This window comes from Martes martes, assembly GCF_963455335.1.
Source record: "Martes martes genome assembly, chromosome: 1".
Classification (NCBI taxonomy): Eukaryota; Metazoa; Chordata; class Mammalia; order Carnivora; family Mustelidae; genus Martes; species Martes martes.
In genome coordinates, this window is record NC_137888.1 from 131,324,932 (window position 1) to 131,351,799 (window position 26,868).

The following is a 26,868-nucleotide window of genomic DNA, read 5'->3' on the forward strand; positions in this document are numbered from 1 at the left end:
TCTATCGTGTCATTAATTGGAGTGATCTCAGTGAGTGATTATACCTGGTATTCACGAGAACTTACACATGTGTGTACATGCATGTGCACGTGTGTGCGGGCCACACACACACGCACAGTCTTGTCAAAACACTAGAGGCAAATCCTGCCAAATCTGGGACTCATTTAGCCTGAGCTCTTGGTCTAATCACTGCTTGGTTTTGGGATGACAACGTAAAAAGGGAGCTGGAATAAAATCAAGCCCTTCCAGGTCTGATCATCTGTAATTTCAACAGCAAACCTGGACTTTGTACACTTGGCACTTATGTGTGTGTGGAAGGAGGAGAGAGGGTATGAGAGGAGGGAGCGAATTTGAATCAGTCTCCCATTTGCCTTTAATACCTCACCGCTGACAGAGGTCTTCCAGCCACATTATCGTTTTGATCCTCACGACCTCCCTGCAAGGCAGATAATTCCATGCTCTCTTTCTGGAGGGAGAAACTGAGGAGCCAAGAGCTTAAACCTCTGCAGATCCAGGGAAGGCCTGAGGTCTTCAAGCTCATTAACCTTCTCCTTCCTCACCTTTCCTAATGAAAAAGTCAAGTACAATTAATTCTTTAAAGACAGTAACCAAACCCTGTTCCTGGGAAAAATTCCATGGTTGCACAAATCGTAAGTTGTACCTGATCTGTTCACATGAATGCCATCACTAGCTCTTTTGTTGCTAGGGAGCATGTAGACAATGAGCTGCGGACCTGAGCTGAATGCTTTGTGGACCCTACAAGATACTTTATTTTCTGGAACATGCTAAGAAAGGGTTAATTGCTAAGTGCTTGAAGAAATTTAAGCCAGCTGAAACAGCTACTAAATCAGCCATAAAATGAAGTGGCTGTTTTTGCCCACTGTGCCCTGACCTCCACCCTTCGGATGGACTCGTGTGCCTTTCCCCAGAGCGGCCAGTCCATTTGGAATGATCCACAATTCTTGGGGGAGGATGTGACATGTCAGTGCCTTTGTAACAGCGTATGCATCACCAAGGGCATATCTCCAGGGCCCTTGGCTGTCCGTTTGGCTTCCTGAGACCGACGGTTCAACCCTTTTGCTGCACAGACATGGCCCTGGGTCATCCTGGGAACTGACCCATCTTGGATGAAGACCAGTGCTGCTTCGGGTTGGAAGTAATTTAAATTAAAAGCTGCCCTATGGGGGGAACCCTGTGAGTCCTTCCAGAAAGAAAGGCATCTATTAAATTTGTGACCTCTTTCTCAGAGCCCGACTTTCCCCTTTTCTTGCTTGTTCTTTGTTCCATCCTAGCCTAGGGAGTGGCCCACCACTGCATGCGTGTTCCAATCCTAAGAAGTGGGGAGGGAGGAGAGTCACAGGGAAGGCGAGGCAGGTGGTCCCAGACCGCTGGGGTGGGGTTCAGGGACGCTGGAGTGGAGACGGGGACCTGAGGCTGCAACCCATCGCCTTGATGGATGAAGACCAGCAGAGGCGACGGCAAGTGGCTCAGGCCAGCAACGGGGACCTGCCAGCAAGACCCCACCTGAGCTTTCCCAGTGCTCACTGGGGCTCCGCAGCATCCTGCAGCCATACGAAGGCAGCCGCAGACAAAATGGACAAGACTGTGCTCCAATAGAACTTGTATCGCAAAGCCAGACAGCTAGCCTACAGGCTGTGGTTTGTTGACCCCTATTCCAGAAGAACACATACAATGGGAGATACAGCAGCTGTTTTTGAACAATACAATCTGTGGCAATCTGCCCTCTGCCCAGAGGGAAAGATAATCCCTTCCTATCATATTAATGTCATGGGTGTTGGAAAATTCTCTGAGTAGGTCAGAGACCAGGTTGGCTCACAGCACCCTGGGAAAGTTGAATGACATTCTGACACTTGAGCATGCCAAGGAGACATCACGAGTCCGGCCGAAAGCTTCTGTGAGCCCAAGAAACTCTTCATTTGTTCCTCGCTCTCTTCCACCATAGCCAGGGCAGCAAATGTCCTGGGCCATTCATTATCAGGCGAAACCCAGGAGCCTATGCTACCTTTGCTCCCAGTTTGGTGATCTTCATCTTTGGCAGGGGAGGCCAGGAGTCTGCTCTTCCTCTCTGGGCTCTTGGCATCCTCTGGCCTTCAGTCATCACCCAAGAGTCCTGGATCTGGAGCTTGTCACCAAGAGGATGGCTAGCATCCTCCCCCAAGGGCAGAACAGGACAAATCCCAAAGCTGCGAGAAGGGAAAGGAGAAATATTTGAAGACCAAGCAGCAACGTGGGCCTTCACCAACGTGTCAGGGAATGCCAGGTGCTGGTGTCCGGTCAGTTTGTGTAACCTAGACACGTGAGGGGACAGAGAGCTGCCCACACAGAAGCCTCCGGGACTCTGTGCGCAGCCCTGGCTGGGTGGCTCCAGCTCCCGAGGTACAACCCAGTGCTCCCCTGGGGGCTTCTCACACAGCGGTCTTCTGGAACTCAACACTCAGCTCTGATCCACTGCCTCAGTTTCACCAAGAAAGGAAATGTCTTCATTCCTCTCCTGCCATCTGTGTCAAATGCTGCTTTAATTCTGCTTTCTATATTCTCCTTCTCCCACTCTTCCTCCCTCTTTGATCCCCGCACTCACACACGAACGTGTTCCCTCTTTCCACACATATCTCATGCAGAACAACGAGCACCAGAGCCCCGGGGACTGCCGCTGAACCCGCACTAACATGCAGGAACTGATGGCTTTTTTCAAAAGCGCCGGTGTTGAGATGGCTTTATGGCTGAGCACAGACGACACGCAGCAGCGGCAAGTCCCTATCAGCTTGGGAGTGTGTCTGTTACCCTGTGGTTTTTCTGAGTCTTTCCCCCTCCTACAGAAGTTTCTGTGACGTACCGACTTCTTTTACTGATGACACATGGTTTTCTCCTACATCTGATTACACTAGCAAATACACGCAGAGTGGAAAAGACCATGCAGCTCCTTCCCATCTGAGTCTGTGTGTGAATGGGTCCAGAAAGAACGAAGACAAAACCGAGGTTCCCTTTCACGTGGGCCCTTGGGCAAGGACTTACAGGTATTGGGATCTGGATCTTGGACGCAGACCTATCACAAACCAGACACCTCTGGACTATGCGTCTCCTAGTAAACTGCACCCCATCCCCTCTCTGGGGGCCCCCCACTTCCCCGCAGTAGATTCTACCCACAGATGGCAATGACTTAGTGAAGCAGTTTGGCTCAGGCCTCACGAACAGGCACTGAGGTTGGGCTGGCTTGAGAAGCAGCAGGATGGGTGGGACCTGGTGGGATGGAGGAGAAGGTCGGACCACTGACTCCTCCTGGCCGCTCCGTGCTCTCCAGGGCTGTGGTGGTCTGGCACCTTCAGAGGCATGCACCTCTTGAGGGGAGCTAATGTGCTTAATTACTGGGGGCTCTCCGGCCGTAACTAATCCCAATGACACTCTGCCACACCAGCTCAAGGAAACTTCCAGAGGCTGCTGGCTCGTCAGGCATCAACGCTTTAGATGATGTATTAGTCTGAGTTCTCCAGAGAAACAGATATCAATATCAATATCAATATCAATATCTACCAAATCCAATCTCTCTCTTTCTCTCTCTCTCTCTGTATCTATCTACCTATTTATCTATCTATCTGTCTTCCAATATAGAAGGAATTGGCTCACGTGACTACGGAGGCTGAGTGGTCCCAAGAGCCGTGGTCAACAGGCTGGAAACCCAGGAGAGCCGGTGGTGTCAGTTCCAGCCCAAGTCTGTTTCCAAAGGCAGGAAGAGACCAATGTCCCAGCTTGAAGCAGTCAGTCAGAGAGAAGTCCCTCTTGCCCAGACTTTATGCTCTATTCAGGTCTTCCACTCCTTGGGTGATGGCCACCCACATTAAGGAGGGAAATTTGCTCTATTCTTAGTCCACTGATTCAAATGTTAATCTCATATAGAAATAACCCTCACAGACTAATGTTTACCCAAATATCTGGGCACCCCATGGACGGATGAAAGTGACATAAAATTAACCATCATGGTTGCTGCATTGAGGGAGTATCTTAGGGAAGAGCTGGGATTTCCTGGATGGTGGTGGGCACTGGAGAGCTGGGCACAGTGATGACTTACCGACTAGTTTGGAAGGATTTCAATATTTTAACAGATGCTTTGGCTGTATTGTTGTGTTTCAGCTAATAAGAGCTCTGCCTGAATATGTTGTGTGTACCAGTCCAGGTCAGTGGTTATGGGTTTTCCTGCCGACTATGTAGCAATTCCCAGAACATCCTGGAAGCTCCAATACCAGACTTAGGCTAGTTAATAAGACATATTCACAGCCAACTGAGAGATGCAAAAAGCAAAGATGACGGAGAATTGATTTGGCCAGCCGTGGCAGGAATTGTCCATTTCCCTGGACATGGTGGTAGCGTCTAGTGGTAACACGGGTGGCAGCTGTGTTGAATGTCTATCACGTGGCAGGTGTATTTCTAACTATGCTCACAACTGTTATGTCCTTGGGCCCTGTGGTTAGACTGACGTCTAAATCCTCATGATGTGTTTGATCTTGGGCAAGCTCCTTAGTGTCTACAACCTTCAGTTCTCTATTCTGAAAAACAGATAAAATGATAATACCTACCTCATGGAGAGTCACTGGCAGAAATAAGGACTTTGGCTAGAAAATAGTTGAGTCTGGGCCCTTCTGGGAGATCATCAAAATAACTCACCAGACTTGCCAGAGTGCCAGTCTGATTCTGATTATGTCATCGGAGTCCAGGAATAGGGAGTTCAGGAGAGTGGGCAGCAATTTGTGAATGCTGAGAAAGTATTATCTTTGATAAGGAAGTGTTATTCTGGAATTTATTGCAACCTCCTTTGAATTTGACTTGAATGTCTCTCCTTCCTTGTCTACTCACCTTCTTTTTCCTCCCACTTCCTCTCTCTCTCTCTTTTTCCTTGTCTCTTGTTCTTTTCATGCCCCCCCATGTGTGTGCATGAATGCACGTGCACACGCACACACACACACACACACACACACACACACATCATTTGCTAATGGTCACCTGCACCTTCTGCTTTTAATACACCCAGAAGATGAAGAAGAAGACAAACCACAGAAGCACTTGGTATAGATGTCTTTCAGTTTACAAATACTGAAGATGACTTTGTACTTTTTTCCAAGAGTACTTTGAGAAATGAAAGGCATGAGATATGATTATGTTGATTATTGTTAGCCATTCTTATCATTGCTCATGTCACTTGCAGACCCTGACATTTTTGCTAGGATCGCCATATATCGCCGACGGCACCTGGGTCCCCAAGTTAAAGCCAGTCTTTAATGAGACTTCAAGAGGGGAGACAAAGGATGCAACCACGGGTCACTGAGCAGTAGAGATGTGTGTGGAAGGTGGACAGCTATTTATGTCCCCTGCTACTGTTTTACCCTTTGAGGGACTTTTTTGGGTCTCTTGGGGGTATAACAGACATTGGTACCTTCTACCTTGGCAAACTTTGCAAGGAGTTAGGTGAGTCTGGAGAATTCTAAGCAATGGAGGGGAGCCCCAGGCGGCCATAGAAACAACTAACAAGGTCTGAAAACTTGATCACCTTAATCACCTTGAAAGTCTGCCCTCTGGGGGCAGATGGGGGAAACTGAGGCTCAAAGAGGTTAAGTTTTTCAGCCAAAGCAAAAAACTCAAGCCTTTCCAAATATTCTTATAATACTTCAAGTGCATTTCTTGAGATTAGCCCGAATGTACTATCCCAAGTGGTGACAGTACATGTTTTCAGCCACACAAAAGAATTTGAGGAGGGGAATTCTCCCCATCTCCAGCAGTTGAGGCCCTCCAATTCCTCTGTAGAGAACATAGAAATGCCAGGGTGTCAGAGAGTAACAGACCGAGTGACTGTCCGACACAGGCCTGAGGTAAGACACCCTGAGTCTCCAGCACAGTCTCATGTGGTCACTTATCAGCCCTATTTTCCCAGGCTGGATGAAACAGCCCTCAGAGTCCCCGTTCCCCTCTTGTTCTGATTCAAGATTTGCGAATCTTGGGACAAATTTAGCTCCTCAAGAACAAGAGTACTGGGGCACCTGGGTGGCTCAGTGAGTTAAAGCCTCTGCCTTCGGCTCGGGTCATGATCCCAGGGTCCTGGGATCGAGCCCCGCTTCGGGCTCTCTGCTTGGTAGGGAGCCTGCTTCCTCCTCTCTCTATCTGCCTGCCTCTCTGCCTACTTGTGATCTCTCTCTGTCAAATAAATAAATAAAATCTTAAAAAAAATTTTTTATAAAAAAAAAAAAAAGAACAAGAGTATTGGCAGAGTAGAAACCCTTGTTATGCGATAAAAGCAATGCAATCCCTGACCTGGGGAGCTTCTCCTTACTGGAAATGCATCAGTTTGGCTTACATCACTGTCTTTCTGCCTCTGGCTAATTCGGGAGTACCAACACAGTCAGGCTTCTAAAATTCAGCAAAGCTGGAGACCACTCATGGACCAATGGCAAGATGGCTAAGCCTGGCATATCCTGGGGGCCTCCCGGTGGTTGCAGGCAGGCCAGCAGACAGCTTGGCTTTACCACACCTTTTGATGACAGTGTTTATAATTGCAACAATCTGGAAGCATTAGAAATGGTCAGGACTAAGCAAGCTATGGTAGAGATCACCTGAGTTCACAGGTGACCCCCAGAGAGGAGCAGATGAAGGAGGTATTATGTAGACAGGAAATTGGACTGTTAGGACAACTGTGAAGCTGCATGGAAAGTGTCTGACATGGTGCTCAATAGAAAAAAAAATCAGAGCCTGGAATGATAACAACACATAACTAAATAACGCTACAAATGTATATAGCCAGGGCACCTGGGTGGCTCAGTGGGTTGAGCATCCAACTCAACTCAACCCACTGAGCCAAGGCTCAGGTCTTGATCTCAGGGTCGTGAGTTCAGGCCCCACACCAGGCTCCACATTGGGCATGGAGCCTACTAAAAAAAAAAAAAAGTATGTAGATTTTAGTTAAGATGGGAAGAACTGGGGTATAAAAACAAAACAGTTGATTATTATATTCTGAGTGAAAAATGTTTGAAATATGTTTCATGTTTTATTAGTCCGTTTTTACTGTGATAATGCTGCATGGCAAATAACCCCAAAACATCCAGTGGCTTATAACAACAGATATTTGTTTTTTGCCCATTGGTTTTCAGGTGATCACAGGCCAGATGTAGATCAGCTTGGCTAGGCTGGACTCAAGACTTTAGGTTAGGTTCTCCTTGGTTTTATTTTGAAACTCTGACTGGGGTGTGACATCCTGATTGCAGAGATCAAATGCAGAGATCAAGAGGAGCATGGGAAAACATGTAACATCTCATAAGATATTGTCTTGGAATTTGAAACTGTCACTTTTGCCCGCATTCTATTTGCCCAAGCAAGTCATATGACCAAGCCCCAAGTAAGTGGGATGAAAAGGTGTATTTCCCTCAGTGAACCTGTTGAATTACATCTACCAGAATTCCTATGGAGATGTCTTCACCCCCAGTACCTCCTCATGTGACCTGGTTTGGAAATAGGGTCTTTACAGAGGTAATGGAATTCAAATGAGGTCATTAAGGTAGGCCTTAATCTAAAATGACTGGTGTCCTCATAAGAAGGGGAAATTTGGACACAGAGAGACAGATTGAGAGAGGACAATGTGGAGGCAGAGAAGGTGGTCATTTGGAAATTGAGACCTGCTTTTCATGGCCCTCAGGAGGAACCAACCCTGCTAATACCTTGATTTTGGACTTCTAACTTCCAAAAATGTGAGAAAATAAATTTGTTTTTTAAGAATTTTAGTAATTTTATTTTTTCAAAGATTTATTCATTTATTTTAGAGAGAGAGATTATGTGCATGGACATGGCCAGACAGAAGTCTGGGGAATGGCAAAGGGAGAGTATCTTCAGACTCCTTCCTGAGCGCGATGCTCCATGAAGGCTTCAATCCCACCACCCATGAGGTCATGACCTGAGCTGAAACCAAGACTTGGCCTCTTAACTGACTGAGCCACCCAGATTTTTTTAAATTTTAAATAAGAAAAATTTCTGTTGTTTACCTTCGCAGACTAATACAGAAGCCATGGCAGGGGAAGTAAGGGAAGGAAGAGTTAAGGACACATAATGCAACTTGTGACAATGTTATTCTAATAACCATTAAAAATGTAAAATATAACATAGTAAAGAACACACTGAAAGTCCTTCTCTCATTATCAAGAAGTCTATAACGGTAGTAACACACAACAATGAAACACTTAAAATAGAAGCATTACCACATGCCAGGAATTATCCCAAACTCCATAAATATATAAACTTATTTAATCCTCAAAACAAAATAATATCTCTGAGGTAAAAACTACTATTACATTTAACTTAAAACAAGGGAACTGAGGCCCCAAGAGGTTAAGCCACTTGCCCTAGCTCACGTAGCAGAGTGTAGAGCTGGGATACAGCCCAAGAGAGTACTATTTCCAGAGCCTGAGCCCCTAACCACTTTGCTAGGTGCCTCCTTCACACTCAAAACTATTTTTTCCCCCTTTGGGGCTACCCAGTACATTTGAACAATCCATCCCTTTCAGGCAGGCAAATTTTATTTTATTTTAGATTTTTATTTTATTTATTTGACAGACGGAGATCACAGAGAAGCAGGCAGAGAGAGGAGGAAGCAGGCTCCCTGCTGAGCAGAGAGCCCGATGCGGGGCTTGATCCCAGGACCCTGGGATCATGATCTGAGCCAAAGGCAGACGCTTTAACCCACTGAGCCACCCAGGCGCCCCGCAAATTTTATTTCTTATCACAATGCACAGCCCCTACACGCCTCGTTGGCCTTTTTCCTTTACTCCAGCCATACTGACCTTCTTTTCGTTCCTGAACACACCAAGCTGGTCCCTGCCTTCAAGCCTTTGCACTTGCTGTTCTTCCGGCCTGGAATACCTCCCCCAGATCTTTGCTGGGATATGCTTCCTTGTAGTTTAAATCCGAGATTAGCTGTGACATTCCCCGGAGAGGTCTCTTCCTGCCACCCCACCGAAGCAGCTCGCTCCCAACATAGCCACTCTTGCTCTCACCCCATTGTTTCATTTTTATTCACAGCTCTTACCAACAGTTGAAACCGTCTTTAAAATTTTTATCTGGGGGTGCCTGGGTGGCTCAGTTAGTTAAGTGTCTGTTTTCAGTTCAGGTCATGATCCCGGGGTCCTGGGATCGAGTCCCACATCAGGCTCCTTGCTCAGTGGAGAGCCTAATTCTCCCTCTCCCTCTACCCCTCACCCTGCTTGTGTTCCCTCTCTCACTGTCTATCTGTCAAATAAATAAATAAAATGCTTTTTAAAGATTTTGTGTTTCCTTGTTCATTGCCTATTTCCCTCTCTCTAGAATGTAAAACCTATGACAGAAGGGACTTCGTTTATCTCGTTTATGACATATTCTCAGTAGATAGAATGGTTCATGGAAAAGAAATAGGTGCTCGCTAAATATTTGTTGTAAATGAATAAAATTCGCACTCGGTCATGACAGTGAGTGGGCTTGCCAGAAGCACTCAGTCTCAGAACTCGTGTCTTCTAGACAGTACAGGAGATCTGGAGACATAGAACCCACACAGAGGCAGAATGATGCTTCTGAAGCCAAATTTTATTTCTGAGCAAACTTTAAGTCCTAGTCATTGTGGTTGGAGGCAAGTGAAGTCATCCATTCCGTCCAAAGAGAAAGATTGGAGGGAAAATGGTCATACAAGATACATGAAGAACAGATGTCAAGAGTCAAGTTTCCATAGCTTTGGCTTTGCAATAATTACTGTATTGGCTGAAGTTGGGTCAATCTGAGCCTGTCTAGAGAAGGTGTTTTCTCATTTGTCTGGGTCTGGGTTAGGTTTGGGCGGCTGAGCCATCTGGAGGGGGTTAGAGCTCAGCACCGAGGGTCTGATCTCTGCTTGGCAGCAAACACCTCATTGCTTTGCCACCTTTGCTTCATGAGCTGGATGTGTGTCCTCTCGAAGTCATATGGGAGGAATTGGACCTTGAGTTGGTTTCTATTTTCTCATGAAGCCATCTAGGGTACTGAGGTGGAGGTATATATCACCAAGCTTCTGAGACCATAGCTTTAACCACAGTCCCCGGTGTCTGGGCTGATCACAAGACATCTCAGATTGGGAGTCCTGACCCTGTGTTGGCTAATGATCCAGCCTCTAGCATCCTCATCTCACACTCCAGGCCTAAGGGAGATGTTGCTTTTCCTCTGTGGAGGCAGAACATTTGGTGGGCAAGGTGACTCTAGAATGTTTGTAGTTAGACCCTGCCTCTGTTTTGAAGTGACTTTTTAGATGCGATTTAGTCACTAGTGGTTCACACTATCTTCTTTCCAAGAACTCAAGATTCTTACCAGAATTTGATAAATGTTGATCTTGATGAGATGGTAGAGATTAATAATCTGAAAATGACTTAGCTTTCTGCAGGGTACAGATTCATCTACTTTTGAAGATGACCAGGATTCAGGGGAAAGAAGGGAAGACTTCTGGGTCCCAAATCTGTCATTATGGAGGACTGGCTTCTAGAAGAAGGGCTTGGGAATCAATGACTCATCCTCCAGGCTGAAGAAACCTACTTGAGATAGCTTAAAAAAGGAAAATTTAAATAAGGATAAAGTTTATCATTCTCTGAGGAAGCCTACTGATATTAGCAGACATTCATCTCCCTGTTTCTATGCTCATTAAAATTTTTTAAGTTAAATTTTTATGTGGTTAAAATTTTTTATTGAGACACACACACACACACAGAAAGGTACATATATCTCAAGTGTATGGCTTGATACATTTTTTTTTTCAAATGAAACACACCTATGTAACCACCACCAGACCAAGAAACAGAATTATTACCTGCATCTCAGAAGACCTTCTCACTCCCCTTTCCACTCACCCCACCCCCACAAGACAACTGTTCTCCTGATCTCTAACACCTAGATGAATTAAGGACCACCATAAAGTAGACGTTGAGTGAGTGCTTCAAAGTCTTCCCAAGATAGAGGTACTCTGCCTTCTCCTAGCTTAACTGTTATTTCTTGTATTTATTATTACTTATATTTATTATTAGACATATGATCTATGATAATAAATAATATAACACAACTGGAATCTCACCCACTGCTCAAGTTCTGCTGAATTAACAAATCTACCCCTTTCTGCTACTCCAATAATGGTTAAGACTTCCACAGTGTTACCGCATGCCGAGCATTATTCTGATTACTTTACATAAATTGACTTATTTAATCTTCATGACAACCTGACATGGTGTTTTTATTATCATCCCCATTTTATAGGCATGAACTTCAAATGTGCCTTTCTTATTGCTGCCAATTACACAGTATTTCCTAGTCTATTTACCTTTACACAATGATTTCACATCTTTTTCTTTCTTCTCAAACCTCCAATTCCACCCCCTTCATCCTCATTCTTAGCTGATGACCTTGTTCTTTACATTTAAAGAAGAGCTTCTATGAACTCCCACCAGCCTCCATCTGCTTTCCTACCTAATACTGTAGATGGATTATCTGTACTTCTCTAGAAAGAAATACCTTGTTTTAATAGAAATTCCCATTTTCCTATAATCAGACACCAATCACTTGTCTCTTCTCCTCTTTATTTTTAATTTTCTCTCTCTTAAAGATCATTCCTATTTATATAAATATGCTGTTATCTTCCCATCAAAAAAATCTTTCAATTATATCTTCTTTGCTTCCCTTTGTAGCAAAACTGAAAGTATTTTTCTAAACTCACAGTATCTAACTCCTTTCCAACCGTTCTCTCTTAAGCCACTCCAAACAAGATTTTGCCCCTACACTAAAGGAAAACTGTGCTTATCAAGGACAGCAATGACTGTGTTGCTAGATCTAATTCTTGCATTTTAGTCCTCTTTCTTGACCGTTAGTAGCACTGGGCACAGTTGATAATTCCTTCCTCCTTGGTGTCCTTCCTGTGCTCGGATTCTAGCTGCCACACTCTTCTGGTTTTCTTCCCATCTCTTTGTTTGCTTCTTTTTATGCTCCTGTGCCAGCTCTGCCACTTCTCTCTAACGTTTTAATACCAGGGACCCATCTTTGATCTTTCCTTGGTCTGTATTCACTCTCTTGATGACATCTGGTCTCATGCCTCTAAACACCCCCTCTATGCCAGTGACTCACAAATTTATACACCCAGACCAGATCTCTCTCCTAAACTCCAGACACACACACAAATGCCTTCTCCACAGTCACACTTGGATGTCTAATAGACATCTTATACTCAACCTGTATGAAACTGTCTGAAGCTATGGCAGCAACATATGGTCACAGTTGTCCTGTGACTGAGCAGAGCCGGCATGGAGGCAATGCTGCCAATATGTTGAGAATGACAGTGTAGAAGATGAAAGAATCAGTGTCCTTGAAAACATTGTTGGGCCATTCTGTGGGAGATTATAAATTATTTTTTGTGTTGGTTTTTTGTTTACTTGTGGCCAAAATCAGCCTAATTAACTAACTAGCCCAAACCGGAGGGCAACTTAATGGAGACCTCAACATTTTTTTTTTCCTGATTGTCTTCCTTAGCCTGTTCCCCATCAAGAGACTAGAGACAATGCAAATACTTTAATGATAGGAACATTTAAACAAATTACCTAGAGGAGGAAACCCGAGATTTCCTGGGGACACTTCTTTCTTCTTGAGAGAAGATTGCCTTTCCTTATTTCCTTCACTAACAAAATGTTGCCAGTTAATGTGGTGAGTTCATTTCAAAGGCATGGCTAGCGTGTAATGAGGCTGGTGTATTCTCAGAGTGGGAGCTTCACATAGGAATAAGGATTTATTCTAAACTCAATTTTCAAATATTCCCAGCCCCTAGTGAGACCGGAACTTTCCCAATCACACTTTAGAGCCTGTGACTCGTGAGCATAGCAAACCTCTATTAACCTCTAGCCAAATAGGAAGCTCTAGGGCTTCAAAGACACAAGAAGAGACTGGCAGGTGGGGTGTGGGTGGGTGAGAGATAGGACACCTTTGTTCTCCAAGTAGGCTCTTCAGGACACCACTATCTGACTCCAGGATCCTTGAATTGTCTCCCTGACAGATTAACTGGGATATTTATGCGTCCATCTAGGTTCTTAACACGCCCTCTCAGTTCTCTCTCAATTTCCTGGGAATATGCCAGAAGTTCTTACCACTTATTACAGGTGTGTACAAAACATTAAATCTTCTCATACCATTTAAGGAGATTTGGAGTTTTAGGGTCTCTACCTTAATGTCAGTTTTTGTCTCCTGTTTGGGATTCCCCCTGGAAGAATAACATAACATCAGAGGTTCTGGATTGACTGAAGTGACTATTGAACTTAAAGAGAAGCAACTGGAAACATCTGGGAAATCCAGAAAATTTGGCACAAGGAATAAGAAAAAGACTCTTCACTCTCATTAGGAAAGAGGAACTCCTAATAGATCAGAAAAGGCTTCTTTCCCCACTAGTTCCTAGAAGAGGTATGTGGAAGACACTGGACATCTGTGCATTGGACAGAGCTTCCAAACCAGCCCACTCACTCTCCTTGGCAGTATTCTCTAGACTCCCCCGTGTGGTAACGCAGTAGACATGAGGGTCACCACAAAGCTATACTCGTCCCTCTCAAGGATCTTGGCTTTCTGCTGGGAATCGGAAAGTTACTAAGCCGTAGGATTCCTTCTTTCCCTGCCATGGCCAGCTTCTCCACCCACCACGGAACCCACAACTTGGTATACATACAACATCCCCCAGGGTTTTCTCCCTAGGAAGTTCTACCCCACACATTTAACTCATATATGTTAAGGATTATCAGTGAGTCCCCAAAAATAGGATTTGAAGAAAAGTACACGGAGTTGAAGTAAATTGCCTCTGGAATTTGGAGACAACATCAGGAAAAGAGGAAAGTGTCAGATAGGAAGTAGTAGGAATGAATGTGGAGGAAAGTGGCCTCTTCAGAAAACTTCAGAAAATGTAGGGTGCGGCCTCTTCATTTATAGACTTTCAGAGTTTGGAAAGAAGAGTATGTGAAAGTGCTTGAGCTGTACCGGGCACATTGTAGGTACTCGACAAGAGCTAGCATTTTTTCAGTAGCTTGTAGCCCCAAATGTGTCTGAGGCATAAATCAATTTGGATCTCTCTGCTAGAACCTCCTTTTCTCATAGTGAACATAAATATATTTCTCTGTAGTTTCCTTTTATTATCTTACATCTATTCCTGGAGACTTAACAGAATAAATTTTATCTCTTTTCACCATGACCTACTTTAAAACATTTGAAGGCAGTCATTTTGTTTCCCAAATATGCTCTTTAATGTTCAAGTCCCCAAGTCCTCAGCATAGAAGAAATAGGACTATCACATTTTCTCCGTTACTTGTATAAATCAAATAACTGCTTCCCCGTCTAGTTTGTTTCACAAACTATGTCACTATGATAACTCACGCTATCTTACTATCCGTGAAAACCTTCAAAGATTTTTAGCCATTTTCCCCATCTATAAGTAGAGATTGCCAATTGTTTACCAAAATCTGTCTTCCTTTTCTTCACTGTAGTTAGCTACCTGGCTACTCAGGCAGACATTATATTTTTTAACCTCCTTTGCAGTTAGGGGTGATCATGTAGTTAACTATACTCTTGCCAGCTGAATGTAAGTGAAATTGATACCCTCAACTTCCAAGTTTTGGCCTTTAAATATTACCTATGTGGCTCTTCATGTGTTTTTCTTCTTCCCAAAGATGATGAATGTTTTTCTTCTTCACAAAGCCTGAATAGGCTTGTAGTCAGGTTCCAAACATGCAGCTCAGGATCATACCCTAAGGTTTGGTAGAACCACAAGATTAAGGAGACTGAGGCCTTCAATGATCAGTGGAGCAGAAAATTGGCCAATCAGGACCTTTAACATCGAGATTTGTATCAGTCAGCTATTGGCATAATAATGATGCATAATAAACAACCTCAAAAATACCAGTGGTTTATAATAGAAATAAAGGAGAAAAGATCTTGAAATAAAAACATGACAACCTAAACTCATTTCTTTGGCAGGGTCTGTAGATAAGAGGCAATTGCAGAGAAAATGATGGGGCTAGATGTACACCAATCACAGTGAATTTCTGGAACGGCAAAATCATTGACAATCACTGACAACTGGGAAGACTCAGCCTGCCCAACTCCCTGCTCTCTTGGGGGTAGATTGATAGATTTTTGGTCTCCAATGAACCCCACCTTGGCTTTTACACCCTTTTGTACTCCCCTCCCTGTCTCTGCACTTGACCACAAGACTTGGTTTGGTCATTGAGACATTGGCAAGGTAATGCCAACAGAGGCTTGATAACTGAGTTCACGTCGGGGCTTGTCCTCTTGAAATGCTCCTTCTTGGAAGTAAACTGCCATGATAGTGAAAAATTTGGGCTAAACTACTGAATGGTGAGAGGTCCTAGAGGATGAGAGGCCATTTTTGATGACCCAGATCCAGTCAGACTCGCAGCCAAATATAGCCGAATATCAGCTGTACCATGTGGAACAGAAGAACAACTCAGCTGATATCAGTCTGTCCACAGAATCATGAAGAATTAGAAAGCACTGCTGTTTTATGTCACTGTTTTGGGAATGGTTTACAAATCTACAAAAGGTGACTGAAACATGTCTCCTCTCTAAAATTTTCTTGGCTACAAAACTCATCTGGAAATCCAGATGTCTGGCCTAGGACCCTTGGAGAAAATTTTCTGGCACTGGGAATATAGCCAAAGGGCCCTGGAAATAGAATCTGGAAATGTATCTGTTCTCTCCCCTTCTCCTATAAATTGAAAATATTTTACTCACAAATCCTGAAAAGAAAATAAATCCTTAAACCGTCAGGTATAAGAATGTTCCACCAACTAGCCAGATAAGACCAAGCCCTCACTCATTGCCCCACATTCCTTTCTCACGTATCTAGTTTCCTCCTCAGTAAATATATCAGTTTAAGGGATGGTCATTGATTTTTTTGGTCCTCCTGAGACACCAAGAGAGAAAACACCCTTCAAATGCCTCCTGTCTTCTTGCCCAATCTCTTGTGAGGTGGCTCAGTGTGTGATGGGTTGTATATCCTTAAAGACCAAAGAGGAAATTCTCCTGGACAATGCCAGAGAAAGTTACCCAAAGAGATAAACATTACCATCTTCTGAGTTCATTAAAAGTTGTACTGGGTATGACATTTCAGGAATATTTTTGGTTTACCCTCAGCTGAAGGTACACGACCCCTAGTATCTCCAACTGCTTATGGATTCCATGACACTAAGTCAGGATGTGTGGTTCCAAGTATTGTTAAATGCACCAAGAGGTTTATATTCTGAAGCACTAAGACCGGTATTTACAATCACTTCTTTTTAAGTACATGTACTGAGCAAGCTCTGAACTTTGCCCACAAGTCAGTTTTCATTTAGTCACTGAACAAGTGTTTTTTTTGGGTAGCTACCCTGTCTGGATGTTCAGCCAGCATCGGTACAGTGGCCTGATAGATACCTCATTTGAGGCTAGGCAGCACACACTCTCCCCTTTGGAAGGCCGAAGATGTGTGTGTGTGTGTTTGTTTGTTTGTTTGTTTAGAATGGAGATTACTTCTCTCTTTTGGATCCAGTCCAGGGAGGCTTCTCTCCCTCCCCCAAACGAGGGTGAGCCCACAGTCTAAGTCAGGCCAATTAAATGTTCTCACTCTGGATTTCAAATCAAAACAGATTATTAAAGAGACTAAAAACAAGTTGGCATTCAGGGATCTCACACTCCAGTCAGGCTGTTTTTACCAGAACATTTCCTGCCATTTTAGCTTCCTACTTTTTAGAGCTGCCTTGTTCCTGCTTGTTTCCAAGCCCTGCCTGTTCTTTGGCCTGACTACTAACTCCAGATGTCCTTCCAATGAATTTCCTTTTTCTTCCATTAGCCAGACTGATTTCTGTTGCTTTCATCCAAAACACCCTGACAGATACAAAAATGAATGAAACAGACATAATCACAGCTTTCAGAGCCTATCAGCTGGGTCAGGAAGACATACACTAAACAAATGAAAAATACGTATTACAATGTAATGAAATAAATGAAATAAATAAATGAAAAAATGAAAAAGAATACTAGATGATCTAATTGAGATTGCGGGGCTGCTGAAGGCTGCCCACAGATCTGAAAGGACGCCAGGTGTGGAGAGAGAGCACAGGGAAAGGGCTCTTCTAGCTGAGGACTGGGAACAAAGGCCCTGAGGCAGGGAGAATCCTTTTGCAATCCGAGAAGGAATGGGGGAGGAGTCTTTGGGAGGGGTCTGAACTCAGGCTAGAAAGATGGGCTCTGGCAGAGCAAACCCACTCTTGGAGGTTACGGAGAGAACTTAAAACTTGGTTTCAAGACAATTGGAAGAAACTGCCAGAATGTTTTAAGTGTGTGAGTGACCTGATGGGATTAGATTTGTAAACAATTCCCCTGGCTGCTGTATCGTGGGCTTAGTGCCCATGAGACCCAGGGAAAGGCTGAGTGGCCTGGGAGGGCGATGAAGCCGCTTAGTTGGGCTGGCTGGTACCAAGGGAAGAGAAGCAAAGTGCTAGTAAGGTTTACAGCTGTGTGCGTGGAGAACCTCATGCTCCAGGGCAGGACTGCCCATGGTCAAGGACAGAGTCCTGCTCATTTCTACATTCCCCTCGGTACCTCGAAGTTTGTGCTTCTATAAAACATCACAATTCACAAAGTGCTTCTTTGTCCAACTCTCCTTTGACCCTTGCCACGACCCTGAAGGGTTACTGAAAATAAAGTAACTGAGACCTGCAGGGAGAGGCAAAGTGGTCCAGAGGCACACGGTTGAGGACAACCCAGCCAGGACTCAGAGCCTTCCCTCCCTAGTCCACCCCGCTGCACCTGCTCAGTGTCTAACCTGTAAACTGGGGCATCCCCAGAAAAGATTGCAGATATTAAAACAAAGCGAGCACGGGAATATCTGCAGCCCATATTTATTTGGTGTTCAGAATAAATCAGCAAAGTGAGGTACCAATTTTAGGCAAGGGAATGAGGCTGCTTAGAAACATACACAGCTGAACGAGGGTGATCTGCCTGAAATTATTCTGCCACAGCAGAATAATTATTGTGGGATTTGAAGAAACAAAAGAATGTCTAAGTACTTGTATCTTGATAAATTGTGTGATAATTCTCATACCATTATCCCCTGCCTTGCCTTTCTATTTCAATCTCTTTTTACAATGGAATGGTAATTTTTCCTATCTTAGGAGGATTAAAAATGTCTTTTTTTTTTTTTTTTTTTTTTTTTTTTGCCTGAGTGTCTTCTTTGACCTAGTCAGAAGTCACATACCATCATATCCTAAATACTATTGGCTAATGGGTTGGCCTGATCCAGTGTGGGAGGGAACTACACAAAAGCATGAAAACCGGAAAGCAAGAATTGTTGGGGAGGGGGCATCTGGAGACTGGCTACCCGAGCAGGACCAGGGAACAAGGTAGCCATCACAGGGTGGCCAAGAGCACTTTTCTGAGAACACATCAGAGACATCCTCCGTGGGGTCCCAGAAGTGATGGCCCTACAGGAGTCTAGAAGTCCTGAGAGAGAGAACCTGGGTTTTCATTATTAATGTGACTCCACTGGGACACCCCAGATGAACCCAGGCTCTGATTTCTCCTCCTGAGGCTGATGGATTACAATCCCCTCCCCTCTGGAGAGCCTCTGGAGGTTTGAGAAGAACACGTGAATTGTGAATGCTGCCTTAAGCACCTCGTCCATTCAATTTCAGTAAACAAAGAACCTCATCCCCTGCAACCTCCCAGAAAAAAAAAAAAAAACAAAAAAAAAACCCTTGGGAGGGTTGGTGTCCCTGTGTTGATAACTGGTAGGAAGCAATGTTTACAACCCAAAAGCGGTTTTTCCTGAAAGGTGAGGGTAAAAAGAAAGTTGGAGGACCAAGTATACCTTAACTTCAGTAAGCAAAGGAGAAAAATAGGAGGCGTGGCATTTCTTTCTATCACTGAGGATAGAATCACACCTTAATTTATCATCCATGACAATGACTATAAGGAGCCATGACTGAGATGGGTCACCAAGAGTCCTTGACTGCCAAGAGATTATAATTCAGTAGGGAAAACTCTCAAAACAGCAGCATTTGCTGAGTGACAGCCGAAGTCAGGGCCGTGGAGGTGGTGGGAAAGGAGGTGCTGGGGCCTTGGACAATAAAGGTGGCAGAGTTCCAAAAGGAGATGTCTCTGAAGGCTGGATTTATGGATCATTGAGGGGAGAAGCATGGGGCAGGGTCTGGGGGCAATTTTGGCAAGTAGGATTTAAAAGGGGTGGAGGGTTGTGGAAAAGAGGAAGGGGAAAGACATGAGCCTCATGGGCAAAGTCCCAGAAGTTTCCCTCTCAGCCCAAACCCAGTTGGCAAAATCTCTGCTGGTGCCTGAGAGATATCAGTCCATGACTTTCTTTTGCTGTGCAGGTGCAAATATGGAGTCCAGCTCTGAGTGAAAACTGTGTGTTTCCTACCTGGCCCTCCTTGTTTCCATTAACTCATCTGCGCACCAATCAATGACAATTATGGCCACTCACGTATTTTAGCCATCAGACTGTAATAGCAAATACAATAAATAAATCTCCACTGTGGCAACTAAATATTGATTTTCTTTTGTGGAAATCTCATCACCTAGAGTCATGAAGCTGCAGATGTGAAGTTCACTCTGGTGGATCTGCTAGTACGTGTCAGGAATGGGTCAGAAACTATCTTAGAAAGGATGTGTTCTTCAGATGTTGTGAAACAATATGGTGGCCAGACGCCAACTCCAGACTTGGTGGGGGGCAAAAGCAGACATACTGGGTGGTTCGGTGGGGATGGCAGTAAGGCCCTAGCATTGGGAAGTGATGTCTACATTTACCAGTCCATGATTTTCTAATGGGAGGAGGTCAAGGTACTATGATCCTGTGTGTGGGATTTATTTGGTGTTCTATCTTGTCTCATCTTTACTCTTCCTCGATAGGCTCAGGTGTACTGGGCCTTCTCTAAACACAACAAGGTTCAAGGCAAGCCACCCTGCGGCTCAAGTACACCTACTCTGGGGTGCAGCCCATATTAAGGACAATGCAAGTCCCACCCACCTTTGCCAAGGGGAATGTAGAGAAGGAATGTGCTTATAGCTCATGGGGTGCATGTGAATGTTTCCTACCATCAGCACTTGGGGATTTCATTATCCTTTACTTCAGTGTTTCCTTGAGTGAATGCCTAGTAATGTTGACTGAGGCCAAGGTGCCCATTGTCAATCCACTGGACATGAGTCTAGGTTTCAGCTGTCCCCACTAGAGAATTTTCTCACTGCGTGTTCTGAGATCCCATGGTTAAGCCTCTACAGTCCCTTTTCAGTCGTTGGTCCGAAATTGCTCCGTGCACCATCAACAGTAGGGTGGGGATGGCAGGAGGGCTCAACACATGTGTTAAAGCAAATGTGGGGAGTGAAGGAGGGAACCATCCACCAGCCTGCCTCCCACCTGGCTTGGTGTCATTCCATCTCCTAGAGCCCAAAGACAACTGACTGACATAGTTTTGAAGCTAGATGGTTCTGCCTCTTTCCAGCAGCCTGGAGTTCCAAGTAGAGATGATGTGTCCTGAGTGAAATACTTTCAATGGACACAATTTAGACTCTTAAAAATTATAACAAATAGTTATAAACAAATAGTGTTATTTCTCCAAAAGTAATGGAAATTTTCCTTCCTATATTGTTTTGTTGTTACATTAAAACCTACCTTCCCTTTTCTCATCAATTAAAAGTCAGCGGGATCTTCTCCCATGCTCCCTGCTTTTGGCTGGACTTTGCCAATGAGGACCACTGTGGCGGGGGGGGGGGGGGGTGGGAGTGAGTAGGAGATGGAGGGTGGATGTTTATTTTTCTGGTTCCTTACAGAGTCTCTGTGAGCTGATTGTCCCTCGACAGGTCACACAGCTCCTTCAGGAAGCCCTTGTCACTTATCTCTTTCTTTCTCTGGTCTCTGCTATGTCCACCCTTATGAGTCCTCAAGCAACATTCTCTCTCCTGGCACCTTCAGCTCTAGAGGTGGTGTCAGTTCCCCCTGGTTACCAGTCTCAAAAATACTGCATCATGCCTTGGGGTTTCTCTACACAGTTCAAAAATAGTGCCTTTATCAACTCTCTTCATAGTAAGGAAAAAAAAAAAAAAGAAAGAAAGAAAAGCCGCCTTCCATTGTCAAGGCAAAAATGGTGCAATCCATATTTGAAGGGCAAAGATGGCTACTTTTCTCTTTATATGATCAATAGCTAGCACCAAGGCAAACCAGCCAGTAATCAAACCACCAAATATTTTGTCCCATTTTCCTACTCTGCCTGCACATTGACAACTAATCGGGTTGAGGGGAAGATAGAGGGAAGCGTTTGCCCAGGCTCAGCAAGAGATCAGTAGCACATGCCTTGTACTCTGGGAGAGCACATGGTTGGCGTTGTTGACATGGGACTGGAGGGTGTTGAAATGTGTTTTAAATGTTGAAATTGTGTAAAGTGTGGATTGCAAAAGAAAACTCTTTATCCCATCCTAAAGGCCCAGCCTGATCTGGCCATGCTTTGCCCTCTTAACTTCAGATCACCAGCCTTTCTTTTAGTTTTTTCAAACATGCCAAGCTTCTTCCTGCCAACAGTCTTTACACATGCTGCCCCTCTACCTGCAATACTTTTGTCTCATTCTCCACTCAAATAGCATGTGCTGGTCTCTCAGGTCTCAGTAAATGTTACTTCCTCAGAGAATCTTTCTCTCTCTCTCTTTTTTAAAATTTAAATTCAATTAGCTAATATACAGTGCATCATTAGTTTCTGGTGTAGTGTTCAATGATTCATCAGTAGAGTTCTATTGGACTCATCAATTGGGAATGTGTTCGACTGCAAATGATCGGACACTCAACTTCTCTAGCTTAAACAAATAGGGTCTTATTTTTCTCACTCACGAAGAGGTCAGAAGTTCATAGTTCAGAGATGATGCAGCAGCTTGGTAATATTGTCAAGAACCAGGTTCTCCTTGTCTTTCCATCTCTCTACTCTTAGGGTACTTGACCTGTGGCCTCATGGTCATAAGATAACTGCCATACCTCCAAACATCATCCAAATATTTCAGTCTGAATGAAGAAGGAAGAACAAAAAGCAAAGGCCATTCTATCTGCGTCTGTCCATTTTTTTAGCAGAAAAGGAAAGTTTTCTAGTAAGGCCTAGCCAGCAGACTTTGACTTTCCTCTCATTGGCCAGAAATGACTTTGATTTCACTGGTAAATAACCTCCCTACAACCAAGTCACTGATCAAGGGAGATGAGAGTTCACTGACTACTTAGAACCACTTCAAGTCATCTCCTGGTCCTGGTGAAGGGCCTGTATGCCTGAGATAAAAGGGTTTTCTAGCACCTGAAGTTGAAGTAATCTGACACATTAGCGACAAATATCTGTTATGTATCCTCCGTGGCCACCCAATGGAAAGCGGTCATTGTACTCCTAAGGTACTTCCTGCAATTTGCCACTCATATATATATCCACTTATGTGTTGCATGTATAATACCTAATTTCACCACCAGACTCAAAATTCCAGGAGGGAAGGTATTATTCTTGCTTTGTTCATCACTCAGCCCCTCTCACAACACCCGGCATGTGGTAGGCTTTACAGACATAGTTACTGAATGGAATTTATTGAGTTTCATTATTGAATGAAAGAGGTCATCCATTCAACACATAAATAGCTCCGGTGATGGAAAACTCCTCTCCTTTGGCAGTACATGGTGTCTCTTTTCAGAGAATTCTTCTGAATATTGATTTGACTCCTATGTCTTCCACCTCACACAGAAAACTAGTCTAATCCCTCCTCCCCCCGGCAACCCTTCACATATTCCAAGATAACTATCTTATCAGGTTTTTTTTTTTAAGATTTTGTTTATTATTTGAGAGAATAAGAGAGAACATGAGCAGGGGGAGGGGCAGCAGGAGAAGCAAATTCCCTCCTGAGCAGGGACCCTGATGTAGGACTAGATCACAGGACTCTGGGATCATGACCTAAGCCAAAGGCAGACATTTAACCGACTGAGCCACCTGGGTGCCCCTGCAAGATCCTTTTTAATAAGCCCATCCTGTAGCAGGGTATCAAAGAAGCACTTCCATACCCTCAGACTTAGATCCTTCTGACATCAAAGCAGCCAGCCAAATGAAAAAGAAGGGGGAGAGGTTTTCCAAAGTGCCTGTGTACAAGTTTCTTTCCTTGAGACAATAATAACACTTAATATCTTGACTTCATTTGGACTGGAGATAGTAGACCAGTTCTCATTTGAGTGTTCTTCCAAGCGTTCATGTTTTAGCATTATTTCCCCAAATCTCATGAACAACTAATAGCCAAATTCTATGCAGCTTAAAAATGGTGACACCAGGGGCGCCTGGGCAGCTCAGGGGGTTAAGCCTCTGCCTTTGGCTCGGGTCATGGTCTCAGGGTCCTGGGATTGAGCCCCGCATCGGGCTCTCCACTCGGCGGGGAGCCTGCTTTCACCCCTCCCCCGCCTGCCTCTCTGCCTATTTGTGATCTCTCCCTCTCTCTCTCAAACAAATAAATAAAATCTTTTAAAAAAAAATGGTGACACCAAGGATGGGCTTATGGAAGTGCCTCTGAATAAAAAGAATCTTCTTTAATTAGTGATTTGTGGTAGATAATGCTGATCCCACTTCAGCAAGATGTTGGCTCCCCCCTCATGGTGGTGCACTAGTCAGCAGCCAATTTAATGTACTGCATAACAAGCTGCCCCCAAATTGGTTTTAATGCCTGTAAGTTGACCAAGGTAGCTCTATTTCAAGCTGAGGATCAAGTTCACATCACCCCCCAGGTCTCCTTCTGGACCTGAGACGAAGAAGCAGCAGGGACCTGGGACATGATCTCTCATGGTGGGGAAGAGAATCTTCTAGGGGAACAGGCAGAAACCTGATGTCCCTTAAGACATAAGCTTGGAATGAGAACATTTTTACTCACGCTCATATCTCATTGGCCCAAACCAAGTCACATGGGCAAGCTCTCTATCAATGTGTGTGTGAGCAACTCCCTTCCAGGAGCTGGGGTAAAGGTAGGGAATATTTTTTCTAAAGTAATCTGACTTACCACAAGTGTCAGTAGAGTCCTGGGCTGGAGGGCATCAGTCTGGGGAGGATCCTGGCGACTAGGGTTCCATCAAGTAGGGGTGGAACAGCAGGCAAGGTGGGAGTGGATAGATCCAGAGATGAAGCAAACCTTATTTGAGGGAGGGGACAGAGAGTCAGAGCCAGAGAATTCAAAACCGTGCTGAAGTCCAAAAGGGCAATGGTATATCCAAGAAGAGTAGGAGCTTGAGGAAAGACATAATTGCATCTAGGACTGAACCTGGGAAGCCTGCAGCATTTTGGAGATACGTCCTGCCTGGTATAAGAGTACATAAACCCCCGATGGAAGGTTGTAAAAAACACTCCCAACGCATTTTTCCACACCGCACCCTCCATACCTTCCTTTTCTTCATGTTTGTTCTTCTTTCTCCTCTTTCTGCACGTCTCCCTGGGACCCACTCTTTCTCCCTTTTACCTTAACCTGCTTTCAGACCACCCTTCTCCACTTACCTATGCCCCTTCCTCCAAGCCTTGGGGACACTCGGACATATTTTGGAGACCCTGATCTCTTGCGTGTGCATGAGTGAAGATGCGTGGTTGGCTGCTTTGTGACTGTAATCCGACTTGGAAGTGGAGGGTGGATAGTCCCTCAGACTAACCCACTTCCGAGGCCCTTCGAGGCCCGGCTGTCAGTTAGAGCAGGCCAGGCCCACCAGGGAGCTTTCAATTCTACTGCTGCCGGCCAGTGCAGCACTCTAATGCTCGGCAGCTTAAAGCAACATGCGTATATTATTTCTCACGAGCCTGTGGGGCAGCCTGGTGTAGGGGAGTGGTGGTGCCGCTGACTGGTTCTGCTGTTCTCAGCAGGGCTCACTCCCGGACAGCCAGCTGGTGGTAAGTTGGTCTAGGATAAACCCGTTGGCGGTGGCCTTGCTCCACGCACCTCTCTTTCCCCTCCTGGACTAGTGGGCAGCCTCGAGCATACTCTTCCTAAGACAATTTCCTAAGGCAATTGAATGAATGTAAGAGAACAATGAGAAACATGGTTAAGGCTTCTTCAGGCCTAGGCCCAGCACTGGCATACCTTGTATAGGTTGGAGGTCCCCAAGGCCACCTTCAGGTGTAAGAGGAGTCACAGAACTTAGCAAAGCTGTTGTGCTCATGGCTACAATTTGCTCTAGCAAAAGGATACAGAGTAAATCAGCAATAGCTCACAGGTCAGAGTCTAAGAGACATCAGGGGCAAGCTGCCAGCTGTCCTCTCCCATGGAGTTCTACAAACAGTGCTGTTTCTCCCAGCACTGATGGGTGACAACATACACGGACTATTGCCAATTAGGGCAGCTCACCCAAGCCTTGGTGTCCAGGGTTCTCACCGGGCGTTGGTCACAGAAGCTTGGCTGACTGCCGTGTGGTTGATGCCCATTTCCAGTCCTTCCAGAGATCAAGCTGATACCATGGAGCCCAAGGACCCCATCGTTAACAGCATCGTTGGCATCACTATCTGGCCTGGCCCCAGGCCTCGCCTGCATCAATCAGGCTATTCTGAGGTCTTAGAGATTACCTCCTGGGAACCAGGTACTAGCCCAGGACAAAAGCTTCCTTTGCAATGCTTGGGGTTTGGACCATCAGACTTGCTGAGTTCATCCTTTATTGCCCACCTTCTCCTCGGTCTCATCCTTTTGGTCAAAGCGAGCACAGGGCTGGGCCAGAGTTGCAGTGGGAGGGTACCCCAGGTTCATAGCAAAGGCCAGGGCTGCAGGGGGAGGGGAAGAAGCATGGCCAGCACGGGGGTGGCCATGGTGGCTCGTCATGGTCTTATCACTCCCAGGACACAGCACGTAAGCTCACACCTCTGTATTTCCTGTGGGCTGTTCTCTACCTTCCCACCACTCCTCAGCGACCTGGAAAGTCTCCACTCAAGTCTTCAGATTTCCCTCCCCCGTGAAGCCCTCCCTGACTACCCCCAGCAGGGGCCTCCTTCTGAACCGATGACCAAGCTCAGGAATCATGGTTCTGCCTTGCCCGGTGCTCTGCGACGGGCAGATAGCCTCTCTCATTCTGATTCTTCTCCGTCCCCTTCCCCTGACCATCCCCAAACTCACTCTCACACAGGACAACAGTTTGCCCAGCCCCAGGTTTGCTTCCGAGGCTCCCTGGCCAGGCATCTGCTTGTGTTCCTGACGGACCTGCTCTCTGCCAGGAGAGGAAAGTGCAGACCGGTCCTTTTGGCAGCTGTTTCCAATCCCCAGTTGTCACATTACCCACTTGATTCTTCTCCTCCCACATATTGAAGCTATTTCCACCCCAGCACTGAATTAGTTAGAGCCCTTTACGATCCATGCCCCATTGCTCAGGCTTGTAAAATGCTTTATGAGCAAATATATTGCCTTCTCCTTGACGCCCAGGGTGCGGAAGTGGGTTTGCAGTAAACAATGTTTGGATCTGAGCAACTCCTGGGCCTGTCTCAAAGCAGGACCGAGCCACCTGGTTATTTTAGCCCACGCTGGAGATGTCAACTGCCTCTTTCCACATGTCACCCCTCTTCCACAGAGCCTGCCTTAATCCCATTAATGGGAAGTGATTTCTCCCCAGTCTGAAATCTCACTAAAGTCTCCAAACACAGTCTTCCTGGTGTCATTTCCTTTTCCACAAGTGCCTCATCTCCTCTTCCATGTTGTAGGTGATCAAAGGCCAGGAACCATGTCTTCACAGGATCCAAGGCCTACTGCATAGTGGGTTCCCTCTACATGTTTGATGAATGACTATTTGATAGTAGCTGGCCC

General features: G+C 45.1%; 1 long non-coding RNA gene across 1 annotated transcript; it reads right to left on the reverse strand.

Moving 5' to 3' along the window:
• Positions 1–1,611: 1,611 nt before the first annotated feature.
• LOC308354718 lies at positions 1,612–25,262 on the reverse strand. Its single transcript, XR_013967900.1, has 3 exons — positions 25,168–25,262; positions 24,106–24,234; positions 1,612–2,204 (listed from the first exon to the last, which is right to left on the reverse strand). It is a non-coding gene; the product is annotated as an uncharacterized lncRNA (long non-coding RNA).
• Between the last annotated feature and the right edge of the window lie 1,606 nt (positions 25,263–26,868).